The sequence below is a fragment of the Ischnura elegans genome, chromosome 1 (assembly GCF_921293095.1).
Source record: "Ischnura elegans chromosome 1, ioIscEleg1.1, whole genome shotgun sequence".
NCBI lineage: Eukaryota > Metazoa > Arthropoda > Insecta > Odonata > Coenagrionidae > Ischnura > Ischnura elegans.
In genome coordinates this window covers 146,098,297-146,115,425 of record NC_060246.1, presented here as the reverse complement: position 1 = coordinate 146,115,425, position 17,129 = coordinate 146,098,297, and the positions used below count along the sequence as shown (strand labels likewise).

The 17,129-nt window shown below is 35.9% G+C and overlaps 1 protein-coding gene across 4 annotated transcripts in view; it reads right to left on the bottom strand.

Moving 5' to 3' along the window:
* The window catches only part of LOC124171758 (zinc finger and BTB domain-containing protein 49-like), a 23,997-nt gene extending 6,868 nt beyond the window's left edge, over nt 1-17,129 (bottom strand). For 2 of the 4 annotated variants that reach the window (XM_046551072.1, XM_046551056.1), the window contains exons 1-4: nt 16,995-17,129; nt 16,722-16,794; nt 16,278-16,332; nt 7,732-7,870 (exon numbers count right to left, since the gene is read on the bottom strand). The gene's annotated coding sequence lies outside the window, so the exon portion shown is untranslated. The remainder of the gene's footprint in view (nt 1-7,731; nt 7,871-16,277; nt 16,333-16,721; nt 16,795-16,994) is intronic. The other 2 variants (XM_046551082.1, XM_046551065.1) reach the window with 1 other exon arrangement.

Below are 17,129 nucleotides of genomic sequence, written 5' to 3'. Positions count from 1 at the left end.
CATTTATGCCTGAATCTTCAGCAATTTTGACATAGATATTTTACATTGTACTGACAAAGGGCTGAAATTAGATTTTATGGAAAAATTTTAAATTGCCAATAGCCTGGATGGACTTTGTAATGATGTTTTTGTTGAAGTTATTATGTTAAAATCAAGTTGAATGTAAGTTTATCGTTTGATGCAGAGATGGCGCTGCAATGCCGATTTTGTAGCTATGTACATTACTAAGAGAGTAAACAAACAGAGAGAACCTAGAAAAGGAAAAGACTAGTATCTGTAATTAGAACAGAGTTATTGTAATGTTTCTCTAATAAATTAATGTGCTCAAGAATATATAAAATTCAATAGGTTATGGATGCAGCACGCCCAGCTCATGCTAGTTGCTTTTAAATACGTACGGAGTTGCAAGCAAGATTGTGATAATTACGTCGAGTTAAAGTTTGCTGTGAAGTCTCGTTAATTCAGCGTTCTTTAAGAATGAATTTGGCGAAGCACATCAAACCCCTGGCTGGAGAGGCGGACTGGCCAATTTGGAAGAGGAAATTGCGGGACTTGTTAGATTACCAGGAAGGAGCCCTAGATGCAATTGATGAAAAATTGGTGAAACCCGAGCCTCTGTCGCCTAATGCTACGGAAGATGAAATCAAAGAGCACAAGAAGGTCAGCGATTTATTCCGTAAGGCAAATAATTACTCAAAGTCAATCATTTCAAGTTCAGTGACTGACGTAATTTATGAGAAAATCATGGACAAAGAAACAGCGCGAGAGCCGTGGGAGGCATTAAAGTCAAATTTCGAGGCGTCATCCAAAGACCAGCTGTTCAAAATATGTACCGAGTTTTTTGCGTTTAGCTGGATTAATGGAGAATATGTTTCGACTCATGCCGCGAGATTAAAAAATTTGTGGTTCGAGCTAAATAACGGCTTGAAAGCCAAAAATGAAAATGCGCTGCCGGACCTGATTTTAGTCAGTAAAGTCTTGCAAATTTTACCGGGTGAATACGAGAATTTCAGATCCAGCTGGATGTTATTGTCGAAAGATGAAGAAAAGACTTTTGAAGAGCTGGTCACCCAGTTGTGTATGTACGAGCGAAATTTTAGGAAGAGCGCTAGCACAGAGGGAGAGACTGCAGGAGACGCATTATTCGTGAAGAGCGGAAAACAAAGGTCAAGTCAAAGTTGGAAGAGGTCAAAAGGAAATGACACTTGCAACTACTGCAAGAAGAAAGGGCATTGGGTTAAGAATTGTGAGAAGTGGATTGCAGAGTCAAGAGAGTTTTCAGATACATAGCAGGGACATTGGATCTGGGGATAGTATATCGAAGCAATGTAGATGAGGGTTTTCTGGATGTCTACAGTGATGCAGATTTTGGAGGATGCATTTCAACGGGTCGTTCAACCTCTGGAGTCATCGTTAGGTATGCAGGAGGAGCGATTTCATGGATGAGCCAACGACAAGCTGTTGTAGCAACTTCAACAACGGAAGCAGAGATCATCGCAGCAAATGAAGGAGCCAAAGAGGCAATTTGGCTTAGCAGACTGTTAAGAAGAATAATACAACTTAAAAATGTTCCAGTCATTCAAGTTGACAACTCAGCAGCGGTGAGACTGGCTAAAAACCCAGAGTTTCATCGCAGGACAAAACATATTTCGATTAAGCACTTTTTCATCAGAGAGAAAGTGACAGAAGGCAAGCATGAAGTTCAACAGATCTCCACAGAACATCAAGTGACTGATATCATGACGAAGCCATTGCCAAAGAAACGTCTGAAGATCTTGTCTGTGAAAACTGGGCTAATGTGAAGTAGAAAGGACAATGAGCAATTACTTGGTACTTTTGTTAGTTGAGACAGTAATTGTATGTTTTTCAGTATTTCTTGTTTTTTTCCAGTATTTCTTCATGTAGTTAAATTCAACTTTAATTAACAAGGGAAAGTGTTGAAGTTATTATGCTAAAATCAAGTTGAATGTAAGTTCATCGTTTGATGCAGAGATGGCGCTGCGACGCCGATTTTGTAGTTATGTACGTTACTAAGAGAGTAAACAAACAGAGAGGACCTAGAAAAGGAAATGACTAGTATCTGTAGTTAAAAACAGAGTTATTGTAATGTTCTCTAATAAATTAATCTGCTCAAGAATATATAAAATTCAATTGTTTTATTTTGCACTGATTCACCTTTGTTAAAATTAAGCTTCCCCATGACGTCAAAACCCTGATCTTCACTCAGGCTCCTCTTGTTGTATGTCTTCTGGTTTCGGCCTTCATTCATTTGTTCACCCAAACTGTTTCCCGCTACCACTCCCCTCACTCCAATTCCATATGCCCCCACCTCCTCCCTTGGCCTGGGTATACTGTATTTCTCCGAATATTGCCCCCCCCCCCCCCTAATTTTGAGGCTTCAGTTTTGGTAAAAGTTAAAAAGATGCATTTGAATATAGTCCCCCCCCCTTTACTTTTACCATGGGCATTTTTGGAAAAAAATGGGGGACTATATTCAGACATATACATATACTGAGAGAGTTTTTGTTGGATTACTTTGAAAATGACACAATGTGTCAAAACCATGGTCAGTCGTTGAGCGTAAACTTAAATAGTGCGGAAATTACCATTTGTGTTTTAATCATGGATAACCTCTACTAGCCTATGAGTGTGTAAATTTGTGGGAGGTTAAAGAGGTGTGCAATGATCAGGAACTAATCTAACATATTTCTTGTTGCCCTAGTATTATGGTGAAGATATGAAATAACCAACGAATAATAATTTCTGAAACGTATTGGCATAAACAAGAATAGGTTCCAACATGGCTCAAAGTGAAACTAGATATTAAAGAGTATTCTGAATAAAATTCTGAATTCATTAAAATGATAAGTTACATGAGAGTGATACCACTGTTTTATGTTTAGGAGAGATGAGTTTCAAAGCTTTACATGATATGAAACAAAAACAAAAAAAAGAAACCTTGAACAGGCATACCATAAAGTGGAAATTTAAAAAAAGAAAAGGCCTAGGATGTGACAGACAATTATTAGTTGACATTACAAGGTTTTATTCCCCTCGGGGGAAGGCTTAATACAAAGGCTAAATCTAAAGCCTAAATTTTATACGAAGGAAAAAATACCAAGGAACAAAACTGACCATCTTACAGTTAAAAAAATACTAGGAAAAAGAAATAGGGCCAAGACACAATGTTGTTTTTAAGCATGATTTTGTGCATGAAGACCAAGAAATTGTTTTCTAGTGATGTACTCAGACCTTTTCATTAAAACACTTGGCCATTAAAAATTTAGCCAATCAATGAAGACCTTAGATGATGGTTGGATGAAGTGTTCTCCCAGAATTGTATAACATGATTTTTTGTTATTATATTGTGTTATTTTGTTTTCAATACATTGGTGAACAGACATTTATTGGGTTACTCAGCTGAAATTAAAATTACTAAAACATGTTTTTTTCACATGAACATAGGGTCTCATTAAAACCATAAAAAAAAAGCTTTCTCAAAAGTGAAAGTCATGGGGGTGCTACTCATCCCATTGTGGAGAAGAGATGAGGCTGAACAAAGGGCCACACATTTGCCATTAGTATTAAGTATAAATTCCCAGATGATCTACTGCCTTCATAGCATTAAGGTAGCCTATTTGTATGCAGACTCAAGACTGGGCCTAGGCTACCTGTGAGCTGACATCAACAAACCATCCACCCTGAGCTGCTAGCTCTTTGTCATGTGCTCGGACACTATGACATTTTTAAAGTTCAGATTCATAGCAATTTTTATGGGGGTTGCATCTAGGTCTCCCTAAGCTGGAGGAAGACTGGGGGACCATTTCGAGTGGTTACTCCAATAAAAGACCGGGTTAATACTATGTTGAATATGTAGTTCAATACGATTTCAAATGGTCTGTTTCATTAAGTACCAGATGATTAAAAATATTCACAAGACATGCTATTCTGGGAGATTGTATAAGTAATTGTGCAGTTATAACTTTATGCTTCTTGAAGATGTAAATGGAACTACAATTATTTATCGGTTATCATGGTTGGTAAAATCAGCATTGAGCTGAATATATAAACATGAAAAATATAATTTATGTTTTTTTCCATGCCACATAAAAAATTGTGGAAAATAAACAGATTGACAATACTAGGCAAAACTAATGATAATTAGGGTAGGCCATATCAAAACATGGTAATATCATTCAATACTGAGGGTGGTTACAAGGAGTATGGGAAATTTTTTATGCATCAAATTTTACGGAGTACAGATTTTTTCCTGAAAGTTTCCAAATGGTCTAAAAATGGTACTTAAAAAGTTGCTACTTAACATAATAGCACTAACACCTGACTGCATTTTTGTAGTTAAACATATTAAATTTTGCAAGAGGAAAGTTAGCTGGTTCACTGAATAAATAAACATATAATGAAATTAGAGTTGGGTCGGCTCTGGTACCCGGTTCTCGGTACTGCTGGTTCTTGGCTGTGGAACTAATACTGAGAACCGGTCGCATTAAGAACTCACATCGCAGTCGGTACTATTTAACTGGCTCAGAACGGTGGCGAGGATTTGAATTTGGCACCCAAAGCCGAAATGGTCCGCAGGATATTTAATGCCAGGAAGTGAAGAGATAAAAAAAACACCCACGGCACGGCGCCATTCTTTCAACTTACCATCAGTCGATATGGACATCTTCAAACGAGTCAAATCATGCCGTTGACAGCACAGCGCCCATTTGGCCGGGCGATGTACTCTCTACGGTGTGAAATACAGACAATGCTACATTGAGTCCGCTTTCAGACAAAATGCCTTTCCGTCGGCAGCCATTCACATGAAATTCAGTCAGCTTTCAGACTAGATGACTGGAGATGACTCTCTGCAACCGTGCCATGCCGTGAATGGTGGAAAATCATTTCATCTGAAAGTGGTCTTACAATTGAACCATGTCATGCTGTAATTCTTCGACATACGAACAAGATGCATTCCAAGAGCTTGTTTGTAAGTTGATAAACCTAAGCAAGCATCGAAAGGTGTTGTTATCCTGCATTATGCAACATTGCATAACAATTTTGCGTTAACTCACGGCCACCCAGTTTATCCATGGTGTCCCTGTACTGGAGTGTTAAGCAGTTTATTGCTGAGGTTATAAGAACTGCGATGGTGAAGCATGTGCATAAGTTGTAAATCTCGGTAACATTTTAAGCTACATCACAGAAAGAGACTATATTAGAACTGAATCACAAGTTACAACAAATTAACGGATGACGTAGTCAGAAGTTGAGAGAGTTTCCCTATTGATCAAGATGCCATGCAGTATGTAAACTGTGCTCCAAGCATGTTCCGTGCAGCCCTTTAAAATTAATATCGACCAATACTGTTTTCAGTGAACGCCTGTTCATCGCAATATTTCTGCCAAACAAAGAATAGATTAGACCCATTTAGGGTAAAAATGTTGAATTTTTAAAATCAAAACCTGGAAAAGAACCAGTGGCTGCCTGATGTAATGTGACATATTGGTCAATCATGCATTCTTCAACAACATGTTATTTCAATTCTTTTGCTTGGCAAATAAAATTATGGAGACGATTATAAGTTTTTTTTTTTAGCAGAGATTTCTTGCGAATTTACATCTTTAGTGAAATTATTTTCATTCACTTCTTGTGGATGTTCATTTAAATTTTCCATTAATTCAGATATTAGAGTTCATGCTTGGAACCGAGTATCGAGAGCCGATGGGGGAGAACCAGACCAGTACCGAGAACCAAAAAAATTAAGAACCGACTCATCCTTAAATGAAATGCAAGCAAAAATGTATTAATGACAATGAACTAATGAATGATAATAACTAAAGTGATGATAAAAACAAAGCGACATTGTTTTCTGTTAAGCACAGCCTCAAAGAGTATGATCCGCTGCAGTGCAAAAATAATAATTTTAATAATGTGGAATGTATAAAATTCTTAGGAATTTATGCTAATAGTAATTTGAAGTGGGATGCATATTTAGCACACTTGCATAAAAAACTAAATACAGGTGGTCCTTGACTTTCTTACACTCGACTCCCGTACAATTCACACTTTCCTCGTTTCAAATTGACACCTTTTACTTGACTTTCATACGCTAAATCCAGACTTTCGAATGCTAGCTTGTGAGTAATTTTTTGAAATTTCTGTGATGTGCACTCCGCATCCCAACATTTCAACTGTTTCATATGGCAGTATACGTGGACAATATGAACGTATACAACCAAGGGTAGTGTTGATTTTAATCAAAGTGATTTTTTTGCGAGTGAGACTGCCTGCAATAGGCTCCTTTATTAAGAGAAGAAGAAAGCTATAGTTCAGCCTTCATTGAAGAGATTTTTCAAAAAAGTCGCCTAGATGCCATCAAACAGCTTTCAATAAAATTAATAAATAAAAGTGCTTATTTCTACTTGTGTTTTTCTGTTTGTGTGCTTTTAAATTAATTTACACCTTCAGCAATGATATTGCACAAAACATCATCCTAATTCCGAATGTCTTTTGTCTTTTTTGAATAATGTGCAAAAGATATGCGATCATGAGATACGCTGAGACGAATTTATACCTATTGGATTCCTGAATCCCTAAAGATGATGGGCGAGTTGTTCATCGAAACATCATCTAATTGATGATCCTAAATGATATTGCACAAAACATCATCCTAATTCCGAATGTCTTTTGTCTTTTTTGAATAATGTGCAAAAGATATGCGATCATGAGATACGCTGTGACGAATTTATACCTATTGGATTCCTGAATCCCTGAAGACGATGGGCGAGTTGTTCATCGAAACGTTGGAAAGAGAAATGGAGGACCTGACCCGGTGTGAAACCCGAGAAAACTTCACTGCGATTGGAATTCTTGTTTTTTTTTAACCTTTGATTTACATTTTCTACGTATTTTTGAATTGAATTACGTAAACCGAGAAATTCTGTTAATTTATTATTAAACATTATTTAATAAAAATAAGGTTTTAGCATTTATATTTCGCTCATCTGGAACATGACCTCTAATTAGTATGGACCTCAATGGTTCGACTTTCGCACACTTTTTCAGGAACGCTTTGTGTTTGAATAATCGGGGACTGCCAGTACAGTATTTTACCTAATTTCAATCAGTGAGTCATGAATGTAAAAAAGCATGATGCCAATTTTATTAGGAAAAATAGCTTCCATTTATAAGAAAACAGGACATGAAATGACATTAATGTCAGTCTAATGATCAAACTTAAAACTTGCAACTCAAGGGCCTGAGTTCATGTGCACTAAATTGTACAGCAAATTACCTGCATATATTAAAAATATAGATAGTTTTAGCCTTTTTAAAAAGAGAGTTTCAGCATATTTACTAGAAAAGTGTTTTTATAGTGTAAAAGAATATCTAAACAGTAAATAATAACATTTCCTTCGTGAATTTGTTTTTCTTTTGATGTGCCCTATACACTTATGATTGTATCATGTGACATCGTGTCCTCTGGGCAAATTAATGTTACTATTATTATTATAACTTGAAATGCACTACGTTTAAAATAAATATTTACGACTTATCTTTGACGGACTAAAACTAGATTCCTAACAGTGAAAGCATGAATAAGTAAGTACAAATACATGCAGAATAATATCAATGCCTTTCAGATCAGTCTTTTCCCAGAGCTTTAAATGAGTTTTTATGACTATATTAAAATTAAATAAATAATACTAAATTTATAATCTTACTAACCCATAAGTATCAATTAAAGGAGATTTATTGGTGACTGCGAGTACGGAATCCACTTTCCTTTGAGGAGACCTTCGTAGAAATCATACAATCACTTCCTAGTAAGTTCAAGAAGCCAAATCTAGTTGATTGAAGACCACATCTAATCAAAAAAGAATAAGAATATGTAAGATTTACCTCAGCTTCAAATATTTAAGTATGATATGTATTTGTGAGCTTATTGAATTGCGTTCAATGAAAGATAGAAGAAAATGCTTTCTGTATCATTAGTAATAATTCCTTTTAGGAGATATCATGAGAGCCTGTAAACTGATTTTGAGTCCCACAACTTGATTCATGCTTCTAAGTATTCAAGCTTCAAAAGAGCACAAATTATACAGCAGCCTCATTGCCACCAGTATAATTTGTTCGACACCCGACACTGACATTTTATTTTTACATCTCTTGGGCACATCTCTCACTTTGATTCAGCAAGCAGATTCCTTTTCTTCAATTTAGACAGGCTTCACTGTAGTTAATTGTTTCACCAGTTCAAGTTTGTGACAATGTACCTTAATGCATAACCTGAAATTTTTTGTTCAGTTACTTGACTCCCTGACTTAAGTGATACTTCTAGTGAATAATTGCATTGCCTTCCCTGGTGAAAATGAACTGTTCACGAACCGTTCAAGAAGCATTAAATGAAGTGTTCAGAACCTGTTCACTAAGTGTTCATGAACTGTTCGGGAACCGTTCACGGACTGTATTTTGGCCCATTGAACCGTGACGAACCGTTCCAATAAGCTGTTCAGCAGGCGTTTCCCAGCTGTTCATGAGGTGTTCAGCTGTTCATGGAGTGTTCTGTAACCGTGCAGGAAGCGTTGCACGAAGTGTTCAGAACCTGTTCCCTAAGTGTTCATGAACTATTATTGAACCGTTCACGGACTGTATTTTGGCCCATTGAACCGTGACGAACCGTTCCAATAAGCTGTTCAGCAGGTGTTTCCCAGCTGTTCATGAGGTGTTCAGATGTTCATGGAGTGTTCAGTAACCGTGCAGGAAGCATTACACAAAGTGTTCAGAACCTGTTCCCTAAGTGTTCATGAACTATTATTGAACCGTTCACGGACTGTATTTTGGCCCATTGAACCGTGACGAACCGTTCCAATAAGCTGTTCAGCAGGCGTTTCCCAGTTGTTCATGAGGTGTTTTCAGATGTTCGTGAAGCATTCTTTTAACTGTACAGGAAGCATTTACCATAATACCAATGATGATTAACATCTCGAAGTGTAGGTCTGACAATAATAATTGTGTAAATAACAATTGTGAGAATAATATGCAAAATTGTTTACCAACATTTCGATATATTCCTTATACCTTATTCTGGGCTATGAATGATAATGGTTACATTAAATTGATACATGAATAGGCAAGGGCGAATCCAGGATATTATTCTGGGAGGGGCAAATGGGCGTGACAGGCAAACAGTCTTCTCATATTTGAGATTTAAAGGGTAACAATATGCATAGAAAAATTACTGTACAATATATTTTCTTTATCTTAACAAGATACTTATTAATATAAAATTGCGGAAATGATTGAGACTCCCAATTAAACAAAAATAATACTAAAAATCTTGTCTATTTTTCAAGCATCTGGGGGGGGGGAGGGGGCAGGTGCCCCCCACCCCTAAATCAGCCTATGCATAAAGGAATGAAATGTTATTACAATGTTTTGTTACAATAAAAGAATATATGTAAATAGGATTCAATTTTACATACATAATATGCCTAAATTCTTGTCTCTTCTTTTACATTTGTGTACAATTGAATTCTTTCTGTATTTTTTGTGACCTACAATCCAAGACATTAATCATCATTGGTATAATTGTAAATACGTCCTGTAAAGTTAAAAGAATGCGTCATGAACATCTGAAAACACCTCATGAACAGCAGGAAAATACCCCATGAATAGCTTATTTGAACAGTAAAATTCACTCCAAGAACGGTTCCCCAACAGTTCATGAACACTTCTGCTATAGTTTCTGAACATTTCGTGTCACACTTTTGGAATGGTTCTTGAACAATTTATTTTCACCAGGTATGCAACCTTTATCATTCATAACAATTGTACATCATTCTCAGACCTATACACCAAGACATTAATCATCATTAAATAATTAAAGTCAAGAAAAAGAAATCCATTTAATAATGCCAGTGCTTGATCAGGAAGCTGTGGTAGATATGTTTACAAACTGTAGGTAGGCTGAACTGAAGTGTTGCATACCAATGAAACTAAACTGTTCAGGAAGAGCTCTCAAGTCTTTGGGAATTAAGATTTTCAAGCTTCTGGGGTTATTTGCAGTACTTTCAGTTATTGTCCAAGCTCAGGATTGTATTTGAAAGTCACACATTCACCACTTTATTTACTTTGCTCACATTATTGTTGTAAATGCATAGCAACCTCAAAACATTTGTACTTATATATTTACACTTTTATTAAAACTGTCAATGTAAATATATATTACCCTCATTATACCAATTTGGCAATTTTTGCGTATTTCACCAATAACTCAGCATAAACATTCACTCACAGTTAAAGCCCTTTTGAATTTTTGAACATATTAGCCCTAATTTTAAATATCTTCCCTTATAATGCACTCATTCATGTTTCTTTTAATTCATGCTTATCATTTATGCAAAGTAGTGAATCATGAATAGCATTAATTAAATGTTACATTTAGTAACTGTGGAAGAAATGGGTTGGGCTATTGAATTTAATAATCTGTTCAGGAAGCGTTCTTGTCCAACTGTGCAGGAGCCGTGCACAAGGCGTTCCATTCATGGGCCGTTCGTGGGTACCAGGTTAGAGCATGCGAACAATTCCCAAACACCTCATGAACGGCCCAGGAAATTTTTCAAGTTTTAAGTCAATATCTGATCCTAATTTTGCATAGAAAATTATGAACACAATGATGGTTGTTTTCCTTATGATCAATTATGTAAAATAGTGAATCATGGATAAATTATTTCATTTAGTAATTGTGGAGGAGATGTGCAGATTTAAAATGTGTGTTCATGAAGCGTTCATGTCCAACTGTGCAGGAGCCGTGCACAAGGCTTTCCGTTCATGGGCCGTTCGTGGGTACCAGGTTAGAGCGTGCGAACAATTCCCAAACACTTCATGAACGTCCCAGAAAATTTGTGAACCGTTTGCACAGTACGTGCACAGCTTACGAACAGTTAAGGGAACAGTTCATTTTCACCAGGGTTCTTAGTTGCACCACTTACTTACAGTGTATACCATTACCTGTAATCCTTACTCTGATAAATTAATTAATGCCCGACTATCCACAATTCTAACTAATTTAAACTTCAACAATAAAAGTAACAGAAGCAGGCGAAATATAGTGGAATGGCACCCTATAAGTATTAAAAGAACAGAGAGATGGCACTTTTCCACAGGTTTATTGAGAGTACAATGTGTTTCGACCGTTAGGTCATTATGAAGTACAATAATGACCTAACAGTCAAAACGCGTCGTACTCTCAATAAACCTGTGGAAAAGTGCCATCTCTCTCTTCTTTTATTACTTCAACAGCAAAATCTAACTCCTCCCATGCCCTCCTTACCATCTCTTTTGCATATAATTTGCAAAGCAAGAGTGCCAGTGGAAAGCCTTGTGTCACACCTGGGCCTATGCTTACCGACCCCGACTCCACACTGGCTCTGGTGCAGTTTGATCCAAATACAGATTTCAAACGAGTCTCTTCCTCACTTCCACAGCTATTTCCTGAAGAATGCTAATTAGCTTCACCCAGTCCACTTTATGTCATGCTTTTCAAAATCTACAAAGCCTACATATGCCCTGGTTGTATTCTGTACCCTCTCTACAAGTATTTTCATCACTGCATTAGGTTGACTTCCCTTGGATGAAACCAAACTAATCATTGCAGAAGTAATAATTTGCCCTAGCCTTTCTCTATTAATAATCCTTAGCAATACTTTACTCACATGCAATACCAGGCTAATTAATAGTTTAATAGCCTCTGGATTGTACAGCTTTCTCCTTTCTCCATACAGGAATATCAAGATTCTTAAAAAGATCCTATGGCCAAGACCCCTCATGTATAATAAAGATCAGTTTGAAATACCTCTTCTTCAAAAACCTTCCTACCCTTCCTTCTTCAGAAACCCCATGGTCTCCTTCTCGGCTAGTCCTGCAAGGCTCTCTTTCTGAGCTTTCAATACTCAGTCCTTGATTATCCTCCTCCACTGCACTGTCCTCCTCAGGGTTCAAGTCTTCCTGGCCAGTCCCCAATATTATACAACTCCTCCACATCATCCTACCTAGTATTCAATACTTCTCATTCAGTTTATATTCAGAGGTGGAAAAGATATTTTTCAATTGCATTTTAGATGCAAAATATAAATTACTCCAGAAAATTTATTTTCACTTGGGTGGTTTTCTATTATTTTTTATTGCCTAAATCGAAAGATTATTACTCCTGGAGTACGTATTTCACGCTTTTAGATTTTTAAATGACGATATCAATTTTTAGCAATTAAATGAAAAGTTAAAATTTTCAAGCGTGCGAAAACGCGACGGCTAAGTATGAATGCCGGGATAACTCTGTGTGACGTCGTTCTGGTTCCCACTGCTGCAAGTGAGGTGACCTTGGGGCGAGGCTCTGAGCGCTGATATGACGCAGGATGCTAGCAGGTAGCAGAGTACCATATTAGGGTAGTGCTTGGCTTAAATAAGGATTATTAATACCTGATCAAACGAAGAAAACTTTCCGACCTTAGCCAGTTTTAATAGGTGATTATTAAGACATAATTCCCCGAGCCCTGTGCCTCATGCATGCATTGGTAATCTCAGACGATGTAAAACTCCTATCTACTCGTTTAGAAACTAGGTCCATGTGACGTCACGTGGAGTGGCATAGCTTGGGCGCCAATCTGGCCTTTTTCAAAAGCGGTTAAAATTGACCCTTGCCATTCGTCTAAACCGGTATTTCTAAAACCAAAATAATTTGTATATTACGAATACACTAATGGTGGGTAACGAATCGCAATGAATGCCTTTCGTTTTCTTTGATGAAGGAAACTACCCTATTCAAAATACATTCTTACTTTGCACTACAAAATTCAAAATTTACCATGCCACAATTTTGAGTACATTAAGCTAATTTCTTAGTGACCAGAGTGCAGAAACTAAGTAATTTCACCTTTTACCTGTTCTTAAGTGTTTACTTCAATTACTTAAACGTATATACAAGTTTTTTTGCCTAAATTTTACAATTTGCTGCTACAAGCGATTCTTGGGTCGCAGCCTGAGTCTTTTATTTTTGTGGAATTGGCAAAAGTTTATTACACATGTAAACATGATGATAGTTTCCTCTACTGAGGTAGAATGAATCTTTGTACTGTTTGCATAAGATGAAACCTATCCCTATTTCTTTACAACTTGCCCAAGCATTTTAGTGCAGTTTTATCACAAATGCAAAGGATATCAAATAACCACCTTTATTAAATGAATAGTTGATCCATAATGAGGAAATCAGGAGTAAGGAGGTCCAAACGGTAATAGGCCCATTCATACATCTTTTTAAATAGAGGATCATGATAGAGAATGAAAAATTAATCCTTAGGCTGTGAGAACATTTTTAAAAGTTTCGTACATTAGGGATGGTCAGGGAGAATTAAGCTGGAATAGCGATCCCAATAACGTGGAAAAGTGCACTTCGGCTACATCCAGGTAGCAATAAAAATTTTGGGAGACTGAAGAAGGTAGTCAACCAATGGTCAAACGTTTAAAAACGTTTTTCTGCAGTCAGCATACAAAAATGTTCCCACAGTCAAGAGGTGAAAGATAAAAATTTTTTTGTTCGGTAAAACTATTTTTTGAGCCACTTGCAGAGAAAAACAAATGGTCATCATCCTTTCCTAATTAAGTTAATCTATTTACATCAATGCCCAATTGCTATTTACATCAATGCCAAAAGGTGGATATATAATACAGTAAATATACTGTGATAATAAAAGTCTATTGGATGAACATCTTGGATTCTCTCCACATATCCAATCAAACTTGTTGGCTAATTTTATCATTCCTATTCTTTTTAGACTGAGAGGCATAAGAGCAAGGAAGTGCTGCACATGGTGAGTGAGGAAAGGAAACTTATAAAAGAGATACACAGTGGAGATAGGAAGACAGTGAGGATTTGGATGGAATTAGTTAATGAATACATAAAACTGTTAAATGGAAGGATGTCAGGCAAGCAGGTAAGGAAGCAGGAAGATTCATGGGTAAAAGAAAGGGCATTGTTTAGATTTTCTTAGATTAGATTAAGACTCCCACATTAGATTTTTCTCTTTATTGGTAAATAAAGAGAATAATGTGGGAAGGAGGCAGGCAAAACTTTCCATTTCTACAAAAAATGTTTATGTAAACCTCTATTTACAGGCAGAATACCTTTTTCTCAGTTCTCATAAAACCACACAGGAGGAACTTATTAATGACTTGAGTACTGTTTAAAGTATTTAATTTAAATAAGTGCATTACATTAACAATCAATGAATGCAATAAAGCCAAAATTAGCAAAAATATTGAAAAAGACTTTTCATAAAATGCAACGAAGAAGTTCTGGTAACCTCAGTTACAAGGAAGAGGGACTGCCCCAGCAACATAGCTTGTGAAAAAATTGATCTTTTCTGTGCAGTATAAAATTGGTACTATGTTTTTGAAGAATGAATCAAGTTTTTAATGCATGGACATTCCAGAAAACTCTTTGAAACCTCAGCTGCAACAGTGCATGGAATGTAACAGGCTCACAGCGCAAGTGCGTGTAGCAATGAGAGTGCAATAGCGTGAAGAAATTTGAAACTTTTTGCCCAGCGTCTTGGTACTTGCTTACTGCAAATGCAAACTGAATGCATTCAAGGAGTAATTAAAAAATATTTATTCCATAACTGCCTTGTAAAATATTTCTACACCTTCCAAGGTATATAAGCAGCAATATTTTCATAGTGTTTCTACTACAGCCAAGGACACCTCACTCTTATATGCAATTAAATGTGTGGTATTTCGTGCTAATACATAAAACATAAATTTTAACTAAAGATAAAGATGTGTTAGCAGTTTAACAGCTTCACGATTCAATCCTCAAAATAATGTCCCTTCACTCACACTTGTTAGTGAGATAATTGAAAGGTATCCTTACAAGTTACATCTTAAATGATGTAAGATATATTAAAAACACAAGAAAATTTTTTGCTTTCATTATTTTCAAGTACATATAATTTCTTTCATTACTAGTTAAAATGGACCAGTTAATACAAATCATGTTAGATTTTCAAGGCTAAACTTGTTATTTAACAGCATATAATAAATACTAGGAACCCTGTAATGAAAAGATCATTCGGCTTAGCTAGATTTTGAAATAGGACCTCCAGATTTGAGGTCCGGTATGCTACTAGTTACAACAACAAGCCATCTTCTTCCTAGTCAAATTTCCTAACAGGTTCACTGAACTAGAGACATCATACCAAGTTACACTCTGCTTTCACCGTCTACTTTTCAAACACAAAGCCTAAATATGATTAGCAAACAAAATCCTTTAAACAAACATGGTACAAAATGTCGTGAAAAGACATAAGTAAACTGAGTGCATTGAAATTCAACAGTGTCAAGAGTGTTAAATGAAAAACCAAGGAAGAATGTTACAGAAAATCAGGGGTTAAAATCATAATACATTGCTGAGTAACACATATAAAGATTATTATTATTATATTTTTAGCTATAAATAGGGAATTAGTAGGGTAAGCAACCATGATGTTTTGGATCACAATCCATGATTGACAAAGTATTATGTGAACGTTTTAACTCAGCTTATGGGAATTTCTACTCTAAAATAAAAATCAGTACTTTGAACAAAATTAAAAATAAAGAGATATGTTTATGGATTCATGAGTGGAAGAGCTAACCTTTACAAGAAAATCATAACAATTGGGCCGATTGAGCTCACCAATACATTTCATTGTAAAAATTCATTCCCAGTTCTTACATACCAACGCTATTATTCTATAGATATCTGCTTAAATTTAAGTACAGACAAAGTCAGGAATAATACATTTGAGAACGTTTCACAACTGAGAGACCAAGCGATTCATTACTAATAATGCATTTGCATGTAAAGGGGTCATATGTGAAGGCCAGTGAACAATATATGCCTCCATTTAATAAGCAATCATTATAAAAAACACCCATGAACGAAAGTATTACATGTAAAAATCATAAAATACAGTTCAAAATCAGAGCGGAATTATATTTTAGGAAATCTATGGCATATAACACCATAAACCAATTAAATACTTCTAGTTCAACGACCATTAAGAACAACAGAAATTCTTACTGCTTTAAAATTTGCAATATTAAACGATCATAAATATTGCATGAGTATTACTGAGGTCCCTAATTATCCTGAAAATTAAATAAGCGATTAACTACTTTAAAGTAAATAATTTCCTAAGTATGATACGGAGTAGGAGGAGATTAAAACCACTTACCAGATAAGAAAAGGCAAATTAAATGAAGGCTTCCAGTACTTCACAATCCCCAGCGCTAAAATAAACAAAATAAAACGTCTCAAATCCATAAAAAAACAGTATATTATCTCAAATACAAACATTGCGAAGTCATAAAGGCAACCTTCAATGGAGATGAAATCACAAAAATAATGGCAAAGGGCAACTAAATTGTAGTCATTAACGAAAAGTCTTGTGCAAAAATGTCTTTCCAAGCAATTAGGAATGGAAAATACGGATCGCATATTATGCATAAGACATTGATGGCGTCCCAAATTCCCTAAAATTCATAAGTCATTACGTTACGAAGACTGCTTACTTCTAAAAATGTATGAGCTAAATTAATTCTGCACTAGTAATGCAAAATACGATCTTAAAAGCAATTGCAATCGGGTAAATATTGGAACATGCGATTGTGATACTTACGTCAAATGTTGATGGGCATATATAACCAGAAGCGCGGTGGTATCATTTTAACAGCCGATTTTCCTACCACCATCTAAAAAACATGAAACAGGTGTTAGATATTTCGTTAGTTATAACTTAATCGTATAAACAAGAATATGCAATGAATCAGGTTTCCCAAATCATTGCGTCTTATCCGTTTGATGGACCTAGAATAGGGTCACAAGATGGAATAAACTTTCTCATATAATGGCTATGACTACATCGTTATAGGACTTCCTCTCAATTACTAACCTTATAAATTGAAACATATCCGTGAGAATTAACAACTTATTCCCCAAATGTTGACTACTATTTATGTAAATAATTTCCGATGACACAACAAGCACGAAAAACACCTGCTGTGCCAAGCGATGTTTCTTTGTTATG